At 38.3% G+C, this 24163-nt stretch overlaps 1 pseudogene; it reads left to right on the top strand.

The window, feature by feature from the left end:
• The first annotated feature begins 12470 nt into the window (after window positions 1-12470).
• On the top strand, window positions 12471-15766 carry LOC138886237 (putative pentatricopeptide repeat-containing protein At1g12700, mitochondrial; annotated as a pseudogene).
• Window positions 15767-24163: the final 8397 nt, after the last annotated feature.

Genomic DNA, 24163 nt, shown 5'->3' with positions numbered 1-24163 from the left:
GATAACATGTTGCGGGGACATCGACTAATAACAGAAGAACAACAAATAAATATGAGGATCACCACGGTTAAATTGAAAGTAGGAAGGGGGAATCATGCTGCGGGGTACAACAAGTATCAACAGGAAACCAACATTAAATGTAGAGAAACCGTGAGTTATCCATAAAATCAGGAAATCTAAGACAAGTGCACAGCATCACCCTTCGTGCTTTTACACTATCTCACCAAAACAATACACGGCATCATCCTTCGTGCTTTAACACTCTCTCACCAAAACAATACACGGCATCACTCTTCGTGCTTTAACACTCTCTCACCAAAACAATACACGGCATCACTCTTCGTGCTTTACACTCTTCCTCACCCAAGCATCATTCACAAAGCAAATAGGATAAGGGAATCTATAACATCAATAAAATCAAGTAACAACATAAAATCCGTAAATAGACGTAAAGGACAACATAACTCTATTATCAGCAAGAATCAAGAAAATCAAGGACAAGTGCATGACATTGCCCTTCGTGCTTTTACTCTCGTCCTCAACATAAGAATCAATATAAACTGCACGGCATCACCCTTCGTGCTTTTACTCTTATCCTCACCAAGAATAAATATAATCGGCACGGAATTGTACATCGTGCGGCACGACATCACCCTTCCTCACAAAATCATACACGGCATCACCCTTCATGTTTTATCAATCTTCCTCACCCAAATAACAATAACAAGAAATAAGCGCAAGGAAATAAATGAAATTACAATAAGAATTTCGGCAAGGGAACAATAGTTCAACAATCAAGTCCTGACAAGGGATCAACATCAAAAGAAACATAAACATCCCGGCAAGGGAGATATCATTAAAAGCAACAATATCCCGACAAGGGATGCAACATAATGAGTCTCTTCTCTTCCTCACTTTTACTTCACAACTCACTTCACACTTGAGCCAATGCTCTAAAAGGGGTCAATTACCACTTATACTTTCACATTTCATTATACAACTTGAGCCAACGCTCCTCAATGTTCAAATGCCACAATTACTTCCACAAACTTTGCCCAATAATAGAAATTATCATCAAAGCATGAATAATACAATGAAGTCATAATAATCACAATATAAGACTCACAGGCATGCTTGACACCAATGTATAGATACTTGTCATCATGCCTATACGTCGTGCTCAACAAATACCACATAGCAAATAGGACTCGACTCTTAATACCTCAAGCTAAGGTTATACCAAACACTTACCTCGATGCCACGAACACAATTCAAGTCTCAATGATCGTTTTACCTCCTGATTCCACCACCAATTTGCTCGTATCTAGCTACAAGTTACTTAATTACGTCAATAAATGCTAAATGAATCAATTCTAATGCATGAAAATAAGTTTTCCAAAGTTTTACCCAAAAAGTCAAAAATCGCCCCCAGGACCACATGGTCAAAACCCGAGATTCGAACCAAAACCCGATTACCCATTCCCCCCGAACCCAAATATATGATTTGTTTTGAAATCGGACCTCAAATCGAGATCCAAATCCCCAAAATTTGAAAAGCCTAGGTTCTACCCAAAACATCCAATTTTCCCCATGAAAACCATTGATTATGAGTTGAAATCATGTGAAAAGATGTTAAGGATTGAAAAAAACTAGTTAGAAATCACTTACAATCGATTTGGAGAAGAAGTTGCCTTTGAAAAATCGCCCTAGGGAGTTTATGTTTTGAGAAGATATGAAAAATGGTTGAAAATGCGTCTAAGTGTGAATTTACAGGTCTCTTACATTCAAACCACCAAAATAACATTAACAACTATGAATTTAGTATCAAAATCATGAAATTTCTTAAGAACTTCAAATTTTCCAACTTTCTCAAATACGGTCCGATTCATATCATTTCAAGTTCATTTCTTACCAAATTTCACAGACTCGACTTAAACCACATATAAGACCTGTACCGAGCTCCGCAACCATAATACGGGCCTGATACCATCAAATTTTAAACATATTTCATTTCCAAAACTCATAAATAATTCCAGAAAATATTTTTTCTTTAAAAAATTTATTTCTCGGGCTTGGGACCTCGGAATTCGATTCCGGGCATACGCCAAGTCCTATATTTGCTCCGGGTCCGGGTTTATTTACCTAAAATATTGATCGAAGTCTAATTAAATTCATTTTAAAGTCAAAATTCATCATTTCTCACAGATTTTCACACAATGGCTTTCCAGCCACGCACTCGGACTACGCATGCAAATTGAGGTGAGACAGAAAGAGATTTTTAAGGCGTCGAAACACGGAATTTGTTCTTAAAACAAGTGATGACCTTTTGGGTCATCACACCTTGGTAGCATTAGATTCGAATCTTGTTCACTTACATTTCAAACAGATGTTATAATTATTTCAGTTCAGTCTTGCAAAAATCTAAATCTTAGAAGCTTGTGATTTGTGCTACAGTCTTTGGAAAATTCTTGGTATAAAAGCAGTTGTATTGTCATTTCTTCTCTTAATCAATCTCATTAAATTGGATAATTGTTAATTGGCTTACCTAGTAGTTTAGGTTAGGTGTCATCACGACTAGTTGGATTTTGGGTTGTGACAACAATAGTGAGTTCCTGATTATTGGCCCGGTAAAATTTTAAATATGCCTCTATCTTAACGGCACTAACACGTGGTCGTATCTAATAAAAAGACCCAATCCACACCCGAATAAAACCTAAGATCCGACAAACTCTTTTCTCCTATAACATTTTTATCATGCCCCTCTATACCACTATAAGGGGTGGTTTGGTAGTGTAACGACCCGACTGGTCGTTTTGCCTTTTAGAACCCCGTTCCCTTAAATAAAACTTCTCGCGCTTGCTTTAACTAATTTACGACTTGCGGGGATGGTGGGTTCGGGATTTGGAAGAGTTTGGAGTGAAATATGCCCATTTGATTCCTTAGGATTTTCTTAAAAGGCTAAGTTTGACTTTGGTCAACATTTTGAGCAAACAGACCCGGATACCGTAGGAAAATATGGGAGCTGGGTGTATGCCCGAAATCGAATTTCGAGGTCCCTAGCCCAAGTAATAAATTTTTATTGGAAACTGTTAAACTGAAATTCTAAGGATTTAAAGAAATTAATTAATGATTGATTTCATGGGTATCGGGCTCGTATGTTGGTTCTGAAGCCCGGTACATGTCGGAAATATCATTCAAGACTTACCCGCAAAATTTGGTGTCAATCCGAGTAGTTTTAGGGCATTTTGGCTCGTTAGAGGAAAATTAAGAACTTGAAGTTCATAAGTTTGATTCATTTGGTTTTAGGGGGTGATTCTTAAATTTAGCGTTGTTTCGGGCATTCCGAAGGTTTGAGTAGGTCCGTTTTGTGATTTCAGACTTGTCGGTATGTTCAGGCTGGGCCCGGGAGCCCCAAGCGTCAATCGGACGAGGCTCGAGTGAAGTTGAAATTTTTGAAAAGTGCTGAAGCTGCTGCTTCTGTCATAACTGCACCTGCGGTTGATGGACCGCAGGTGCGAGACCGCAGATGCGGCCTAGGGAAGGCCAGGCCAAACCGCAGAAGCGGCTCGACAGACGCGGCCTCAAGACCGCAGAAGCGGTCCCAACCCTTTTATCCCATTTCACAGATGCGGTCCTTTCTCGTAGATGCGGTCCTTTCTCGCAGATGCGGTCCTTTCTCGCAGATGCGGTCCTCTGACCGCAGAAGCAGAAATCGCAGAAGCAGTGAGCTTCATTTAATACGGGTTCTAAGTCATTTTTGATACTTTTCACTCCTCCATTGGCGATTTTGGGAGCTTTTGGAAGAGGGCTTCTACTTGTCATCTTGAGGTAAGTTTGCCCCACTTATTCTTAGTTTAACACTTGTGTTTTAGGTAGATTAAACACTAGGATTAAGGTAAAATCATGGGGTTAAAGATAGACCTAGGGTTTTAATAAACTTAGATTTTACCACGAAATTGGTTATGAAATGAATTAGAAATCATATATTAATGATCCTTAGGTTATATAGAACAACTTTCTTCAAAAAATTTGGAATCCGAGCATGTGGGCCCGGGGTTGGATTTTAGGAAACTCGTGTTAAGGGTTGGAAAATTGCTTAAATAGCTAGAATACGATCTTGTGAGATTATATTTATTAGTTCTTACCTCATTTAACTAGTTTTGAATCGTTCGGCTCCAAATTGAGGGTTTGGACTCGTTCTTGGCATTGGAAGTATACTTTGGAGCTAGGTAAGTCTCCTTTCTAACCTTGTAAGAGGGAATTGTCTCCATAAGTGTAATAATTGAGTAATTTGCTAATAAATACGGGGGCTACATACGCACGAGGTGACGAAAGTCCGTGCGTAGCTACTATTATGTTAATTATCCGGGTAGCCTAGGACCCACATCATGCTATATTTGTGAATGTCTCTATATTTTCTTGCTAATGTGATCACTTAGGATATGCTAGAGGCTTGAAAGGGGATATAAGTGAGCATATATACTTGTTGAACCCTTGTATGAATTTATTTGAATATAAATGCGATTTCGTGTGTTTCCTTGATATTATTTGATATTTGTGGATCAGGCCGATCGCCTCAATATAAATAGATACATCTATGGTTCGCGCCATTCGACCCTCTGGCAGTGCACAATTTATTTTCTGTTAGATCGGGCCGTCGACCTCGGAATAGTGTGCGCATGATATCTATGTGAAATCCTATCCATGACTTGACCGGATAAATAGTTGAAATGTAAAGGTCTAATTGTAAAAATTGTTAAGAACGAGACATATTACCTCTTGCTACAAACTGTTGATTATTTGTGATTTTCATGCTTAGTGTAACACTTTATTGTATTATTTGACCTTAGTAAGTATCAAGTCGACCTTTCGTCTCTACTTCTTCGAGATTAGACGGGATACTTACGGGGTACATATTATTTATGTTCTCATACTACACTTCTGTACTTAATTGTACAGGATCTGAGGCAGGTATATATGGCTATCAGGCTGGTGCGCGCCCCTGATTCATAGACCGAGACTTCCACGGTGAGCTTCTCCCTTCCGGTGCCGTTCAACAGCTTGATGGGGTCTTTCTTACTTTTGGTGTCTATTCTATCCCGGACAGTAGGATAGTATTATTCTTTTGTACATTCTACTAGTTGCCCACTACTTGTGACACCAGGTCTTGGCACACACATTAGTAGACAGTTCTTTTGGGTTGTATAATTATTATTAAACATTGCTTATCATCACCTGTTTTAATTGCAAATTAAGAAATGTTGTAACCGATTTGGGTAAGTAAAATAAAAATTTACTAATACTTCCGCGTTGGCTTGCCTGACAACGGTGTTGGGCGCCATCACCACCCTTAGTGAATTTTGGGTCGTGACAGGTAGGATATATATGAATAGTAATGAATGGGTGTATTGGTAATGTTGGAATTAGTTATGCTGGACTTATTTCTTATCCTCTATTTGGTTTGGTATATTAAAAAATAACATAAATTGGATAGGGGTGTATGCATGCTTATCCATATTAGTAAAAATGATGGTATTACTAATGCCATGATATGCTATGTATTAGTTATACATAGGTTAAAAAATACTATCAAATAAGGGATTAATAATATCAAAACTAATACATGTATTAATTATGCATACTATTTGGTATTATCCTATGTATAACTAATACATAGCAAACCATGACATTAGTAATACCATAAATTTTAATATACAGATAAGCATGTATATACCCTTATACAATGCATATTATTTTTAATATATCAAATCAAACAGTAGATAACAACTAATCCCAATATAACTAATCTCAACATTACTAATATATTTTATTCATTACCATTCTTATACATATTACCAAACTAGCCGTTAGAGCGCATAAATTGTTTGCTAAAAATGTCAAGTTTAATTCGCCAATTTCGGATAAACCCTTTTGTATTAAGAAATGTATCTCAAAGTAATAATATATGACAACATGATAAGTAATAGAATAAGAGAAGAAAAGATAACTTTCTTATTTCATCAAGTGTTCAAGTGTATCTATATTATATTTCATGCCTCTATTTATACTATTATATAGGAAGGTTACAAAATGATTGTCTTAAACACGACATTAACAATTGAGATCATGGGGGAAGATCACAGGGAGGAGTTATGGAGGTGTGGGAGTTACAATCATAATAGTGATGGGTAGTGGGAGGTTACTTACATCATAGGTGAAAGTAGTGGGAGCAATGGACATCCACATTTACTAATATTATGCAACACTCACCCTTGGATGTCCAAAAATAGATAATATATCTTGTTAAAACTTTACTAAGAAAAAACCCTGTGAAAAAAAAATCTTAGTGAAGGAAAAAGAGTACACATATCTGTAATATGCTTTATTTGATGCCGCGTTAAAAACCTTACCAGGAAAATCTAGTGGGACAAAACCTAAGCTAAAGGAAAAAGAGTACAACGTGTATCTTACTCCCCCTCATGAAAACATCACTTTATTTCTCAAAGAAGATGCATTCTAATCTACTGTCTTAACTTCTCAAATGTTAAAGTTGGTAATGCCTTAATGAACAGATCATCCAAATTGTCACATGAATGAATCTGTTGAACATTAGTTTCATCATTTTTTTTGAAGACCATGCGTGAAAAAAAAACTTTGGTGAAATATGCTTTGTTTTGTCTCCTTTGATGCATCATCCTTTCAGTTGAGCAATGCAAGCATCATTGTCTTCATATAGTGTAGTTGGATTTTTTTCATAAGAAAACCACACATTTTCTGAATATGCCGAGTCATTGATCTCAACCAAATACATTCCCGACTAGCTTCATGAATGACTATTATCTCAGCATGATTTGAAGATGTGGCAACTATTGTTTGTTTTATTGAATGCCATGATATAGTTGTACCTTCACATGTAAACAAATAGCATGTGTGAGATCGGACTTTACGTGGATCAGACAAATAACCTGCATCAGCATAGCCAATCATTTCTGACTTGAATTCATTAGAATAAAGTAATCTCATATCTATAGTTCCCCGAAGATATCTAAATATATGCTTAACACCATTCCAATGTCTTCTTGTTAGGGAGGAGCTGAATCTTGCCAATAAGCTTACGGGAAAAGCAATATCTTGTCAGGTATTGTTGGCAAGATACATCAGTGCCCCAATTGCACTAAGATATGGAGTTTCATCACCAACGAGCTCTTCATCATTTTCTTGAGGCCGAAATGGATCTTTATTTATGTCCAGCAATCTCACAACTATTGAGGTACTCAATAGATGTGCATTATCTATGTAAAATCGCTTTAAAACCTTTTCAGTGTATGTTGATTGATGGACAAAAAATTCATTTGTTACATGCTTAATTTATAGGCCAAGACAAAAGTTCGTCTTACCAAGATCCTTCATTTCAAATTCTTTCTTCAAACACTCTACAACCTTTAGAAGCTCTTTAGAAGTGCCAATAATATTCAAGTCATCAACATACATAGCTATGATGATAAATTCAGATTCAGACCTCTTAATAAAGACACAAGGGCAAATAGGGTCATTTTTGTACCCTTCCTTTAGCAAATACTCGCTAAGGCGATTGTACCACATCCTCCTTGATTACTTCAATCCGTATACAGATTTATGAAGCTTTATTGAACAAGTTTTCCTTGAAATTTTATATGCTTCAGGAACTTTAAATATTTAAGGGATTTTCATAAAAATTTCATTATCCAATGAGCCATATAAGTAGGTTGTGACAATATCCATTAACCGCATATCAAGTTTTTCATGAACTGTAAGATTTATTAGATACTTGAAGGTAATTGCATCTACCACAGGAGAATATGTCTCCATACAATAAATGTCAGGCCTTTGTGAAAACCCTTGTGCCACAAGTCGTGCTTTATATCCTACGACTTCACCTTTCTCATTTTTTTTTCGCACAAAAATCCACTTGTACCCCACTGGCTTGACACCTTCAGGCGTTCAGACTATTGGTCCGAAAACTTTACGTTTTTCGAGTGAAGCCAATTCCACTTGAATTGTATTTTTTTTGGCCAATCATTTCTCTATCTACATTCATCGACATATTTTGGCTCAAGATCCTCATCTTGTTGCATTACTTCAACTGGAACATTATATGCAAAATTATTGTCAACAACAACGTTATTTCTGTTCCACCTTTTCACATAACTTATTGAGATCTCTTCATTTTCATCATTTCTAGGTACTTGAACCTTCTGTGAGGTCTTATTAATTTTTATGTCTTTATGCTCTTCTTGAGTAATTGCCTCCACATTATGATCAACTTGATCATTTGCTCATTTCCTTTTTCGGGGATACTTATCCTTGGAACCGATTGGTCTATCACGTTTAAGGCGCAGTATAGACTCATTTGCATTATCGTACTGTCCAACTAGGACATCAACTCGAATTGAAGCATTTACAGCAGGAATATGCGATTTAGTAACCCGTGGAAAGTTAGTAAATGCATCTGGCAATTGATTTGCAATATTTTGCATATAAATGAGCTTTTGAACTTCTTGTTCACATTGATTTGTACGAGGACTCAAATGAGATAGAGATAATGCATTCCACTCTATCTCTTTTTTCACTTGTTTATTTTCTCCCCCTAATGTTGAGAAAACTTCATCAAAATGACAACCAACAAATCTAGTTGTAAATAAATATCCTATCATATGCTCCAGATATTTAATAATAGAAGGAGATTCATAACCAACATATACTCCCAACCTTTTCTAGGGACTCATCTTGGTGCGTTGTGGTGGAGCAATTGGAACATATACCGTACATCTAAAAAATTTAGATGGGAAATATTTGGCTTCTAACCGAAAGCCAATTGTAATGGAGAGACTTCATGGTAACTGGTTGGCCTTATGCGCACAAGTGCTGCTGCATGCAAAATAATATGTCCCCACACTAAAAGGGAAAGTTTTGTCTTCAATAACAATGGTCTAGCTATTAATTGGATGCGTTTAATCAACGATTTTGCTAGACCATTTTGAGTATGAACATGAGCAACCGGATGCTCAACTTTTATTCCAATGGCCATACAATAATCAGTAAAAGCATGAGATATAAATTCACCATCATTATCAAGACGAATTATCTTAATTGCATAATCTGAAAATTGCGCTCTTACCCTTATTATTTGGACCAACAATCTCGCAAATGCCATATTGCGAGTTAACAATAAGTACACATGTGACCATCTTATAGATGCGTCTATCAAGATCATACAATACTTAAAGGGTCCACATGGCCGGTGTATATGCCCACAAATATCACCTGTATACGTTCCAGAAATGCAAGGGATTCAATCCTAACTTTAGCTATTGGTGGTTTAATTACTAATTTTCCTTGAGAACAAGCAACACAAGAGAATTCTTTAAATTGAAGAAGCTTCTTATTCTTCAATGTGTGCCCATTTGAATTCTCTATTATTCTGCGCATCATGTTAGAACCGGGATATCCCAACCGGTCATGCCAAATGATAAAATCATTGGAAGTAGTAAACCTTTTATTTACTATGACATATGATTCAACCACACCGATATTTGTGTGGTATAATCCATAAGATAATGCGGGTAATTTTTTATGCACATATTTTTTTTCGCTTTTATTGTAGTATATAAAGGTATTCAACATTTCCTTTATTAGAGGTCTCAACATGGTAGCCATTTTGGAGAATAGTTTTGAAACTCAACAAATTCCTTTGAGACTTACTACAATACAATGCATTATTAATAGTCAATATCGTTCCTCCACGTAGTAATAAGGCCGCTCTTCTAGAGCCTTCAATTAATTTTGTACTACTAGATATTATATTAACATTTGCCTTTTTCATAACCAAATAAGAGGAAAATTTCTTTTCTTTTAATATTGTGTGAGTTGTAGCACTATCCGAAAGACATAAATCTTCATTACTCATCTTGGATCCAATTGAAGAGTGGGAATTTTATTTTCTTCATAAAAAATAAAAGTACACCATGAAAAATGCGAAAAACTAACAACACCAATAACAACATAAGACAACTTAAGTACTGCTTGAAAATAAAAATAACTTTAGAACGAGACAAAAAAAATACTGAAAATAAAAATAATAACACAATTGCATTCTCCAGTAAAATGATCAAACTTTAGTTTTGATCCCCAAAGAAGTTTTCAACTTCCAAACGAGTAAGATAATCGAGGCATTCAAAATCATCATCATTCAAAGCAAGATTTGCCTCGGCATTATCATCATTTTTGTTTGAAGGCCCTGTCTCAAAATCATTTTTGAACGTCAAGTGAGACTCCATTGGGGCATTAGCAGAAGATGATCCAACATTATTTGTCTTTCTTTTGATGGAGTTTTGATAAAGCCTGACAAAATACTCAGGTACACGATATTCAAATTTTCAGTGACCTTTCATGTCACAACGGTTGCAGTTACCACTTTTGCCTCTTCAAAGATTATTTTGAGAATCTATATTGTAATCTCGTTTGCTATGACCACCACAATTACGATTGTTATATCGTTTCTTTCCATTGCGATGCCCATATACATTGTCACACCTCCTTTTTCCGCACCCGAGGGGCGCAGGGGGAGTTTTTTCCAATTAAAGGACAATCGAAACGGGATTGGTTTAATTATTTTAGAGTCGCCACTTGGGAGATTTAGGGTGTCCCAAGTCACCAATTTTAATCCCGAATCGAGGAAAAGAATGACTCTATATTACAGTCTGCGTACCAGAAATCCGGATAAGGAATTCTGTTAACCCGGGAGAAGGTGTTAGGCATTCCCGAGTTCCGTGGTTCTAGCACGGTCGCTCAACTGTTATATTTGGCTTATTTATCTGATTTTAAATACAATATGAACTTATGTGCAAATTTTATCTTTCAAGCTTTATTATCATTATTTTTTAGGAATGTGAACATCGCTCAAAACATATCTTTGGACTGTGTCACATGAAATGCACCCACAATCCGAAACATATTTTATTTGATGTTTTAGGATTTGGATTTGGGTCGCATGAAATGCACACCCGAGTTTAAGAAAGTAATTTAATTAAATCGCGTCTAAAGAGGCTAACGCGTTATTATCTTTAGGGAAGACAGTGAGATTCACTAAACGGTCCATCCCAAATTCTAAGTATTTATTATGACTAATTATTGAGGGCCCCGCAATTTGCATTTTTATTTGGCGAGGCTCGTCTCATTCATTATTTTTTTTTAAAAGAATTTGCAACGTCATGGAAATGCATCTCAGACCACGTCACAATCAATGTACCCGTGATTAGAGATACATTTCGATTTCGTTGAGACTTGGATTTGGGTCACATAAATGCGCACCCGAGTTTAAGGAGAATAAATTATTGAAGGTGCGCCTAAAGCAACTAGCGCGTTATTATTTTTGGGTAGGGCCGTGAAATTTACTAAACGGCCCGTCCCGGAATCTAAGTATTTAATACACATATTTTATGAAGGCTCCGCAATCTGTACATTTTTTTTGGCGAAGCTAGTCTCGTTTTTTGTTTATTTATTTATTTTTTCTCTTTTTTTTTCTTTTAGGAAAAGGACAAGACTAAAACAACTACGTTTTTCGCTACTTCACTAGATCATGGGTTATAAATTGAACTCATTTGATGAAGCGGTTTTTTTTTCTGCGGAATTAAAATTGCTACTAAAATTTTAACGTTACTACCACATGTATAAACAACTATTAAGACAAACTAAGTAATTAGCACCTTTCAGAATAGGAAATCCGATATTCAACAAATCTGATACACAAACAGTGCGTAGGAAATCCATATCATTTCATTCCAATTAAGCAAATATAACAAGTTTAAAAATGCGCATGCACCTGTTTGAAGCAAGAACAACAACCAACTGGACCGACAACTGTCGGACACCTCTCCAATAACAGAACGACGGAACTTCGACGTCAAACTCAACGTACCGGACCTCGACGAACCAAAGACGACCAAAGACGACCTCGATGGTAATAAAAAGCTTGGACCAAAACTGTTGCTACTGCTGGATTTTGCGACGTAGCAAGCTAGCTTGAGGACATGCCACAGAAAGGGGTCGTTTAGATGCGAGTAAGGAGCTGGGTTGGGTGGTTGTCGACCGGAAAATGATGATGAGGGGGCTGGTGTCGTCGGGGCAAGCATTCGACAGTAGGGTCGAGAGGCGGAGAGGGAGCTGGGGCGACAATGGTTTTGGGTTCGTTGATGGTGGGTTTGGGGTGGTTGACGGACTGGTGGTTTTGGGTTAAGGTCGACGGGAAGGTGAGGACGCAGACGCAGCTTCGACGAGCAGCTGGGACGAGGGTGATGGTGTTTGGGTGTTGGTTATGGTGTTAGGGCGATGGTGTTTGGACGGTGGTGATGAGGGAGTTGGTCAGGTGGTCGTGAGGCAGTAGGGAATGTGACGGGGTGGTTTGGGTGATGTTCCGGACTGGGGTTGCGACGATGGAGGTTCGTTGGGAAGCTTGGTGGTCAGTGGTCGACGATGGCGGAGCTCGCAATGGCAACAATGGCGGATTCAAGGAGGAGGATGGTTGCCTGGAGGTTTTGGCGATGGGAGCAGCTGGTTTTTCCAGTCGTCCGTTCTCTTCTTCCCGTAGGTTTTTGCTTCTTCTTCTTTTATGAAGAAGAAGCGTCAACAGTACTTGTTTTCTTTTTCTTTTTTTTTTCTTTTTTTTTTTTAAATTCCAAAATTCCCAAAAATCCCCCCCTTTGTCAAATGTGTAGTCCGTGTATTTGGCATGGTTTGCCATGAAAAATGAGCCCACGCGTGGTGGGGTTCAAGGCATATGTCCCCCACGCGTGGTGGGGTTCCCCATGTGTCCTGGACACTGTTTATTATGGGCTAGGTCCGAAAATTAGGCCTAAAACCGGGTAGTTTAAACCCGAATATTATTCTTTTGCCCGGACCCGAGAAATAGGAACACGTTGCTTAACTAGTCCTATGTAAGCAAAAATAACTACCAAAAATAAGACTAGTATTCAACAAAACTATATATTTTTAAAATATTTTTTAAAGATTTAAAATAGCTACAAAATATTAATGAAACTATTTTTTGTAATTTTCGTTTTTCTTAAATATTAAGATAAAATATGAAGTAATAATATTTTTTGTATTTTTCAAAGTTAAAATGATTATAGAATATTAATAAAACTATTTTTTGTAATTTTCGTTTTTAATAAAGACAAAAATAAAAAGTAATATTTTTTTGTATTTTTCCAAAATTAAAACGACTACAAAACATTAATAGAATTATATTTTTGTAATTTTTGAATTTATATAAAGTACAAAAATAAAGTGCAATTTTTGATTGATTTTTTTTTTCAAGTTTATGAGGGATACATAAACTAAAATTTATATATATACTTTTTTTTTGTAATTTTTCTTTTTGCAATGAAATAAAGTAAAAATAGTTAAAATGACTATATTGGACCCAATTTCACATATTCACGCAAAAAATGTGAAAATTCTCGGGGAGGGTCAAAAATCACGTGCTTACATACATTATATGGCCATGATGATTATTCGTTTTGTTTTTCAAACTTATCACGTCTCACTACTATATTCGCTTCATGAATCAGAGCTGATCTTGTGGGACGAGCTTCATGATTTTTCAGCAAAAGGGTATTATATTGGTCAGCCCCCAAAAGGCATGAGATTAATTCAGAATACTTTTTAAAACCCTTTTCACGCTATTGCTGCTGTAATACCATATTTGAGGCATGAAAAGTCGTAAGAGTCTTTTCCAATAAATCCTCATCATTCATAACATCCCCGCATAATTTTAGTTGGGAAATTATTCGAAATACAACAGAGTTATACTCACTTATGGTCTTAAAATCTTGCAATCGTAAGTGCATCCACTTATATCGAGCCCTTGATAATACCGTAGCCGTAAGGTGATCATGTCTTTCCTTCAAGCCAGTCACAATTCAAGCGGATCTCTCACTATCAAATATTCAACCTTCGAACCTTCATCCAAACGATGACGAAGGAAAATCATGACCTTCGCTTTGTTCTGCCTTGATTCCTCATTACCCCGAGTAATGATGTCACCAAAGCCTTTAGTAGCCAAGTGAATCTCAGCATCGAGAACCTATGATAAGTAATTCTTTCCAGGAATGTCAGGTGCCACAAACTCAAATTTTGACAAATTCTACATAGTAAAAACTATAAAAAAGATAAATAATTAGAAATAATTAGGATACTAGTGTAAAGAAAAGATTGACATAATATCAAATTTGTAATCTATACATACTAAAGTAATAGAAAAGAATACTATTTTTTAAAAATTATTAGTATATCTTTAATTTTAACTAGAACAAAAATGTCTTCTAATTTTAATACAAATTCAAATGTCGAACAACATAAAACAAGTATTCTTCTCTCAATTAATTCTATTAACATGAAAATTAGCAACTTTCACCTGACAATCATGCAAACAACTTAAAATAAAGAAACATAGAATTCTTTATTTTTACATATGTCCAGAGATGTGAGAAATTATAAAGTTGCATATTAAAGACACTAATCATGAAATTAAAATATACAAAAAAATAAATAAATAGAATGAACAAATATACCCGAATAATGAAAAGAGCTTAACTTCGTGAGGAGAATTTCAAAATAAATATTAAGAAATGTAGCGCAAAGTAACAATATAAAACAAGAAGATAGAGGAGAATTTCTCTGCATTGCCCTCGCAATGGTATTCCCTTTATCTCTTTCTTTGATATTTATCCTTCTTGTTCGGCAATTACAATCAGAGGCCATAGTAATACATCCATTTCAGTAAAGGGTAAATTTGGGGTAAATAGCAAATTTGAGAACGTCAAGTGTTTAGATGATGCTCTGACTCTATTCCATCAAATGATCAAAACGAAACCTCTTCCGTCTCTTGTCGAATTCTCTAAATTATATAAGACTATGCTAAATATGAAGCATTACTCTGCTGTAGTTTCTCTTTTTGTAGAAATGCAGAAATCGTATATCCAGATTGATGGGTTCATCTTGAGTATCGTGATTAATAGTTATTGCCTGATGCATTGTGTTGATTGTGGATTTTCGGTGTTACCCGTTTACTTGAAGAATGGCATTCCATTTAATGTTGTCACCTTTGACACCCTAATAAAGGGATTTTTTGCTGAAGATAAGGTCAAAGATGCAGTTGAATTGTTCAAAAAGTTGGCGAGGGAGAAGATTTGTGAGCCCGACGAAGTTATGTATGCAACCGTCATGAATGGGCTAAGCAAAAGGGGTCATACTGAAAAAACTGTTAGTTTGCTCCGGCTAATGGAACAAGGGAGCACTAAGCCCGACATATTTAACTACAGCATTGTAATAGATTCCCTTTGCAAAGATAGAAATTTAGATGCGGCTATCAGCCTTTTGAATGAGATGAAAAAGAAAGGCATATGTCCAGACATATTCACATTTAATTCATTGATTGATGGTTTGTGTAAGTTTGGTCAGTGGGAAAAGGTTAGGACTTTGTTCTCTGAGATGTTAGACCTTAATATTTATCCAGACGTGCGCACCTTCACCATGGTGATTGATGGACTGTGCAAAGAAGGGAAAGTTGAAGATGCCGAGGAAGTAATGAGACATATGAACGAAAAAGGTGTAGAGCCTGATTTACAATGTGATAATGGATGGATATTGTTTACGTGGTCAAATGGATAGAGCGAGGAGAATTTTGGATTTCATGATAGATAAATGCATTGAATCAGGCCACGTGTAGTTCGGGAATGGGAGGGATAGTGAAGTGTACCGAGGTGAAGAGCCGATCGAGGTTCTGTTCCGTTGAGGTTCCGGTCTGCGGTCCAACAAAAATGAAAACTGAAAAAAGACTAACTAAGCCTATCAGCTACTAGTTACAAGGATTCCTATCTCTTAAGTCTTCTGAAACTTGGTCTTGAGTCTTGAATGGTGCTTCATACAGACTTTTGGACTTGAACCTTGATACTTGCTAGTTGTAGGCGCTAGTTCTTGAGCAGATCACATCTGTTATCCACATCCGTGCTTCGGATTCATTCATTTTTCTCTTTTTTTTTTTTTTTTTTTTTTTTTTTTTTTTTTTTTTTTTGATTAGCTTTTGTTGACCCTCTCAGACTATTGACTCGCATTCTTGGGGCGAGATTCTTGTTGCTTCTATCTTGGATTGAGGGCTGGGGATTTTTGTTGTAATCCTTCTGTTCTCCAGTGGGTCACTGCTTGATTTTGAAAAATGTTTTCTCCGTTCTACAGGCGGGTCCCTGACAATCAAAACAAACAAAACAAACAAAATTTCCTAACCCAGTTTGTACTGGGAAGGTTTGTGAGTCGTTAGCAAAATTGTAACTCACTTACACTACTGATGCAATGATGAGAGTAAACTAAAGACTAGGCTAGGATGTGCATCTCCTAGGAGTAAAACCAAAACTCTTGCTAGCAAATGTGTCTGCTAAAATAAAAACCTCAATGACTCAAACTAGAAAGTGTGTCTTCTATGGTTGAATCGGACTGAGCTAAACTAGGAAGTGCGTCTCCTAAGGGTGAAAACTTCAGTGATTAGAACTAGGAAGTGCGTCTCCTATGAATAAAATCTCGATTAGGAAGTGTGTCTCCTACGGGTAAACTTCAAAAAACTGGACTAGGAATTGTGTCCCCTATGGTCGAACTTAAAAATGAATCAAACTAGGAAGTGCATCTCCTAGGGGTAAAATCTTTTTAGGAAGTGCGTCTCCTGTTGGTGAAACTGAACTTAGGAAGTGCGTCTCCTACTGGTGAAACTTACTTTAGGAAGTGCGTCTCCTACTGGTAAAACTTGCTTAGGAAGTGCGTCTCCTACTGGTGAAATATTTTTAGGAAGTGCGTCTCCTATTGGTGAAACTGAACTTAGGAAGTGCGTCTCCTACTGGTGAAACTTGTCTTAGGAAGTGCGTCTCCTACTGGTGAAACTTGTCTTAGGAAGTGCGTCTCCTACTGGTGAACTTGCTTTAGGAAGTGCGTCTCCTATGGTGAAACTGAACTTTAGGAAGTGCGTCTCCTATGGTGAAACTGAACTTTAGGAAGTGCGTCTCCTATGGTGAAACTGAACTTTAGGAAGTGCGTCTCCTATGGTGAAACTGAACTTTAGGAAGTGCGTCTCCTATGGTGAAACTGAACTTTAGGAAGTGCGTCTCCTATGGTGAAACTGACTTAGGAAGTGCGTCTCCTATGGGTGAAATGAACTTAGGAAGTGCGTCTCCTATGGTGAAACTGAACTTTAGGAAGTGCGTCTCCTATGGTGAAACTGACTTAGGAAGTGCGTCTCCTACTGGTGAAACTTATCTTAGGAAGTGCGTCTCCTACTGATAAAACTTGCTTAGGAAGTGCGTCTCCTACTTGTGAAACATTTTAGGAAGTGCGTCTCCTACTTGTGAAACTTTTTAGGAAGTGCGTCTCCTACTTGTGAAACTTTTTAGGAAGTGCGTCTCCTATTGGTACAATGGACTTAGGAAGTGCGTCTCCTATTGGTAAAACTGAACTTAGGAAGTGCGTCTCCTACTGGTGAATGGATTTAGGAAGTGCGTCTCCTATTGGTAGAACTGAATTTAGGAAGTGCGTCTCCTATGGTAAAACTGAACTTAGGAGGAAATGCATCTCCTATGGGTAAAACTAAAACTTAGGAGGAAATGCATCTCCTATGGGTAAAGACGTGGAATGTATGCCTCTGTTATCTGGGCGGGCTCCCAATTTCAATACTTAAAAGTAAAGACTGAATGTATTCCTCTGTTATTATGGGCGGGCTCCCAACTTCAACACTTAAAAGTAAAAAAACTGAATGTATGCCTCTGTTATCTGGGCGGGCTCCCAATTTCAACACTTGAAAGTAAAGACTGAATGTATGCCTCTCATTATACAGGTGGGCGCCTAGCTTCAACACTTAAAAGTAAAGACTGAATGTATTCCTCTCATTATACAGGTGGGCGCCTGGATTCAACACTTAAAAGTAAAGACTGAATGTATTCCTCTCATTATACAGGTGGGCGCCTGGCTTCAACACTTAAAAGTAAAGGCTGAATGTATTCCTCTCATTATACAGGTGGGCGCCTGGCTTCAAAGATATGAAAAATGATATGCCCGCATTATACTGGTGGGTGACCTAGAACAGAAATGAAAAGACAGAAATGCATTCCCGCATTATACTGGTGGGTGACCTAGAACAGAAATGAAAAGACAGAAATGTATTCCCGCATTATACTGGTGGGTGACCTAGAACAGAAATGAAAAGACAAAATGTATTCCTCTCGTTATTCAGGTGGGCGCCTGTCGAACAATAACTTTGAAAATAAGATCCTATTTGAGGGCGGATGAACCCGACATGTCCTATTTGAGGGCGGACGAACCCAACATATCCTATTTGAGGGCGGATGAACCCGACATATCCTGTTTGAGGGCGGATGAACCCAGCATATCCTATTTGAGGGCGGATGAACCCAACATATCCTATTTGAGGGCGGATGAACCCGACATATCCTATTTGAGGGCGGATGAACCCAACATATCCTATTTGAGGGCGGATGAACCCAACAGATCCTATTTGAGGGCGGATGAACCCAACATATCTTTAAGACTTGAAAATGTCTTACCTCGAATACTTGCTGGGGATTGGGATGAATTTTCCTTTTCTACCTTCCCCAAATTTTTATTATTATTCTTTTTTTTATTCCTTTTTTGTTTTGTTTTTGCATAGCTTCTTCCTTCAAAGACTACCTCCCTTGATTTACTTACCTGTTGGGGGGTAAAATGTTATCAGCTGGGGGTACCTGACTTCCAGAAAATTTTCTAAATGGAAGGAAAATTTTCTGCCCCAGTTTGATAATATCCCTTGTGGCACGCAGCTCTGGCATCAATGCCCTTCCTTTACCTGTTTCAAATCAAACAAAATTGTTAGTTTAAAACATGGTGGTTGGTTGTGATACTCCTACTGGGATGGTGTTCCCTTTCTCCCTCCTTGCTCTGTGTTGCACAACTTGTTGGGGATGATATTATGTGTTGGGGATAATCCCTTCCTGCTGGAGATATCCCTCTTCTTTTGTGGCATAGCTCGGAAACTGGCATTTTTCCGACCTTTTAGTCTAGTATGGATTTCGCCAAATCATGCTCGCCGCTCTCCTTGCTCTGTTCATGGGCCTTGGCCTTTGAGGTTTATAACCTTGGTTTTGGCAAGGATATCTCTATTGACGCTCGTCAATCCTTTTGTCAATTCCCTTTGCTGGGGATATCTTTTTTGACACTGGCCTCGCGCTTGTTCCTTGCTGACTATACCATTTGGATATAGTAGTCAGATCTCATCTTGGAAAGCTGATGGCATATTTTTGAAGTCATTTCATACTTGTTCTGACCGGACAGACTCTATTGGGGAAATTTTTTGTGAAAGGAGAAAAACAACAGAAACAAAATAAAAGACAAAGGACACGATGACTCTTTTATAAAAGAAACTATAAATAAAAACCTATCAAACGCAGATACCGACTCTAATGGCCATGACATGCGTATGTGGCCTATCCTCTACCGTCAATCATCTTTCAAGATCTTCCATTGGCGATTCCCCCTCTGATTCTCAATCTTATTCGACTTGTAGTGCCCGAAGGGTTTTCACTATCAAGTCTCTCTCATTTTGGTTTTCTCTCAGCTTTCATCGCCTTATGGTGCCTGTGAAGGTTTTCACCGATAAGACTCTCTCATTTGTATCACTTTCCAGCTGGGGATTTGGAGTGTCGCCGGTACGACTCTTTCTGCTGGAGATTAGAGTCCTTTCTGCTGTGGAACAGAATGTTATGTTCGCCGGTAAGATTCTTCATTTGTCTGACTTGGCATCTTTTGAAGACTGATCGGAAGGTCTTTCTTTGGACCGTAATGTGGGTTTTTGGATTGGGCTAGAAAGAAAGGGTATTAAAGGCTCAAAAATGCATTCATTTTGGGTTATTAATTACAACCTTCGGAATTAGATTTATTTACATCAAACGCAACATCTGCCCCAGTTTCTTGCTTGGGGATATTTTAATTGTTTTTTTTTTCATTTTCAAAACTATGACCGAGCCGTGAAGCGCCTACGTATCCTCTTTGAGGAATCAGGTCAAACGTAGTTCCCAATTCCTCTGTTTCATTTGACTTTCTTTTTTTCTTTTTATCAATTTTCTTTTCTTGTCTCTTTTCATTTTTTTTTTCCTCTTTTTTTTCGTTGCTGTTTTCTTTCTTTCTCTTTTTTTCGTTGTTACTGATTCCGAACGAGGGGTATGAAAGAAAAATAAATAAGGCTAAAAGGGGTAACGAAGGATAAAGTGTTTAGGTAGCAGAACAAAATGCCTTCGTCATTCCAGTCTTCAAGACATGCCAAGTGCAAACAACACCATTAATCAATAGATTTATAGTCTCTTCCGATGGTGCTAGATTTGACAATTATATTCGACATCTGTTTGTTCATTTGTCACTTCTAAACACCACTGGGCGATACTCTCATTATCATGAACGCCCCTTATGCCAATTTGGCGAATCTTGCTTTTAATGGTTTTCTTTGTGCTGAACTTACCCCAGTTCCACATGACTCGGGCTCCAAATAATCTCAAACCGTCCTTATTTTCTTTAAATGGTTTGATCGCCTTTCTGGGGTTTTATGATTAACTTTAAAGACTAGGCCCAAACTGTGTGCGCATGTCATGTCACTAGAATCAGTGCTGAATAAAAATGACATAATGACTAAACAGAAAGGTGACTGGGAATAATCAAAGACTGAATTTTTTGCATTGGACTGAACAAATGGTTTTAAAAACAAAGAAAACCGGAATAAAATCCTAAACAACTTGGACAAAACTTAAACAAACCGCTATGACAAAACGGAAAGATAAGCGGAAAGATATTGACACAAAACAAATCGGAATTACAATCCTAATAATCCGAACAACGGAAATGACAACAAAATAAACCATCAAAGATCCTCTCCGGTTGACCCAAAATGGAGTGTTTTTCCAACCATCCAAGCACGGCATCTCCGGCTGACCCAAAATGGAGAATCTTCCAACTGCAAAGCATGACATTTTAGCCATTGAGCTCTATATCAACATTGCCAAGACCATCCCCAACTTCAGTATTATCAACATCAATCAACAAGTTCTCAAGATGATTCGCCTGCTCCCTGTCACTGTCGTTGATCACAATTGCCCCTTCCTGAATCATTCTTTCGATTTCCTTTTTCAAAGAACGACAATCTTCAATGCTATGTCCTTGGACATTAGAGTGGTACATGCATCGTACAGCAGGATTGAACCCTTTTGCATATGGATCTGGAGTATAGCCAAGGAGCGGCTCAATCAGTCCTGAAAGCTTTAGCTTTTCAAACAAACTTGCGTAGGACTCCCCAATTGGCGTGAAATTGTTTCCTTGCCTTTGTTTTCCCCCATGCCCCTGTTTTCTAGGGTCGTTGGGTGCTTGAAAACGTTGTGAAGGCAAGAATGCATTACGTGGTGCTGGCTCTCGCCAGCGGGGGTGACCTGATAGTTGACCCTGCGACCGGACTTTGTTCGGAGGATAATATTGAGGCGGATTATATGGAGCTCGGGGGCAGGCTTGGGCATGATGGTCTGAAAAGAGTGGCTCTGATGGTGGATAGTAGGGTTGTGGAAGGTTGTATGGAGTGTGGGGCCTGGGCTGGTAGTGAGGGGAAGGACCTCTGAATTTGGACCCAGTACCTGCTTCGACTGATGCGACCTCGAGCACACCTCCCGCGCCGCTCTGAATAGCTTGGGTCGTTGCCTTGAGCGCTGAGTAATTTAGGATTTTGTCAGACCTTAGGCCCTCCTCTATCATGACCCCTATCTTTACCACTTCATTGAAGGATTTCCCAACCGTTGTCACTAAGTGACCAAAGTAAGTTGGATCAAGTGTTTGCAAGAAGTAGTCCACCATTTCTCCCTCTTTCATGGGAGGATCAACTCTGGCCGCTTGTTCTCTCCAGCGGAAACCAAACTCACGAAAACTTTCCCCGGGCTTCTTTTCAGTCCTCAGCAATGTGAGACGGTCAGGGACTATCTCGAGATTGTACTGGAAATGACCTGCAAAAGCCTGCGCCAGGTCATCCCACGTGTACCACCTGCTGAAATCCTGCCTGGTATACCATTCCAGTGCAGATCCGCTCAGACTTTGGCCGAAATAAGCTATCAAAAGCTCATCCTTGCCTCCTGCCCCTCTCATTTTGCTACAGAATCCCCGCAAATGTGCCATGGGATCACCGTGCCCTTCATATAAATCAAACTTGGGCATCTTGAACCCAGCCGGGAGTTGGACATCTGGGAAAGGGCACAGATCTTTGTATGCCACGCTGACTTGATTGCCCAGCCCGTGTAAGTTCCTGAAGGATTGCTCCAGGCTTTTGAACTTTCTCAACACTTCATCCTGTTCAGGGGCCTTATCCGGCTTCTCAACCTCTGCCGGTACTTCCAAATGGGGATTGTAAGCCTGTGGTTCGGGTGCATGGAATGTAGGCTCAGGGGGATAGTATTGTGTATCGTGAGCCTGAAACAATGGCTCACTGGTCGTTCGCTGCAAAGGGGCTGATGCAGGTCCCACAAAAATGGGAATATTGGGTGTTGGGAGAGGTTGATGGGGTGGTGGAGCCTGGGAATCATGAGGGCTTCTTTCTTGATGGTAACGGGGATTTGGGAGGCTTGTTGAAGGGCCGGAGTGAGGGTATTCCGGCATGTGCCCCAATGGCTCAGGGCTCTTTTGTGCTTTGGCTAGAGCTACCTGCATTGCATTCATATCTAGTCCCATCCTTTCTATCTTTCCCATCGCTTCCATTAACAACTGGCTCATCGGCCTTTCTTCCTCGGTACTATTCTCTGAAGTAGCCATGCTTGTTGTTATCGGTCCTTTGGATATAGTTTGGTAAGGGTGTGTTGCCAGAATTCTTTAACAACTAACTGTTTGAGATTCGGAAAACAACAAACTTGTTAGCGTTTAGAGTTTAACAGATTTGACAACAACACATTGAGGATGCAATGCCCCTAGGCAGTTAACCGTTTCTAACATGCTTTGCTTTAAACAACATGCGTCACCCCGACTTGTTTGTTTGCCCCTTTGAAGTACTTTGGGAACCCCTGTATTTATTTTGTATTTTCTTTTCCTTTCGATCTTTTTTTTTCTTTTCTCTTTTTCGATTTTTTCATTTTTCCTTTTTTTTTTTATTTTTTTTCTTTTTGTTGTGGTCGAATCTTATGGAGATTTCCTACGTATCATGACCCCGCATGAATCAGACCTTGCGTAGTTCGGACCAATAAAAGATAAACAATAATAAACGCACACATTTTTTTTGGAATTTCCAATTTTCAAATTAAAACAAACTTGATTGCAAAAACGGACTTTTGACAAGAGACAACAAACGGACCCGAAAATCAAAATAATTCGCATACTCTAATCAACAATTACAAACTCAAAAACGAACGGATAGTTCCTTTCCCCGTTTGCCAAATGCAACCGGACGGTTATTTTTTGCAAATGTGGCCCCTTCCAAATTTCATATAAATTTTGAGGCCGGGGAGGATTATTTTATGACACTTTATAAATTTGTCCATTCTTTTACGAAAATAACCTTTCGACAACCGAAGATACTCTAAGGCTATTTCGGCGAGAACGGCTTAAGACGCGGCCGAAGCTGGCTCGGCTTATTATGACAAAAGACGGTATTCACCTGACCGTCGACTCTTTTTTCAAATTATAATAAAACTTGGTGTTGCAAAACAATGACCCAAAGGTGGCTGTTTATGCAAAGTTAGCCTTCCGGCGTCCCTTTCGGGAACATTCGGCTATTTATGATAAAACAACATCACCTGACTTATTTATGACTCTTTTTTCGTTTTTCAAATTAGAAAACTCAATATTGCAAACACGACCTTTCAACGTCTCGGGGACGAGGATTTTTAAGGCTGTGTGGGTCAACTGGACCAAATCTTAAAAATGATCCAAAGGTGGCTGTTTTATGCAAAGTCAGCCTTCCGGCGTCCCTTTCGGGAACATTCGGCTATGTCTTGATAAAACAGCGTCACCCGACTTCTTTATGACAAAAAATTGAAATTTGACATATATATTTTTTATGATTATTATTTGTTTGTTTTTGGCT

Source organism: Nicotiana sylvestris, chromosome 2 (genome assembly GCF_000393655.2).
Source record: "Nicotiana sylvestris chromosome 2, ASM39365v2, whole genome shotgun sequence".
In the NCBI taxonomy this organism is placed as follows: domain Eukaryota; kingdom Viridiplantae; phylum Streptophyta; class Magnoliopsida; order Solanales; family Solanaceae; genus Nicotiana; species Nicotiana sylvestris.
Note: the sequence above shows the minus strand (reverse complement) of the source record. Positions and strands in the feature narration are given on the sequence as shown.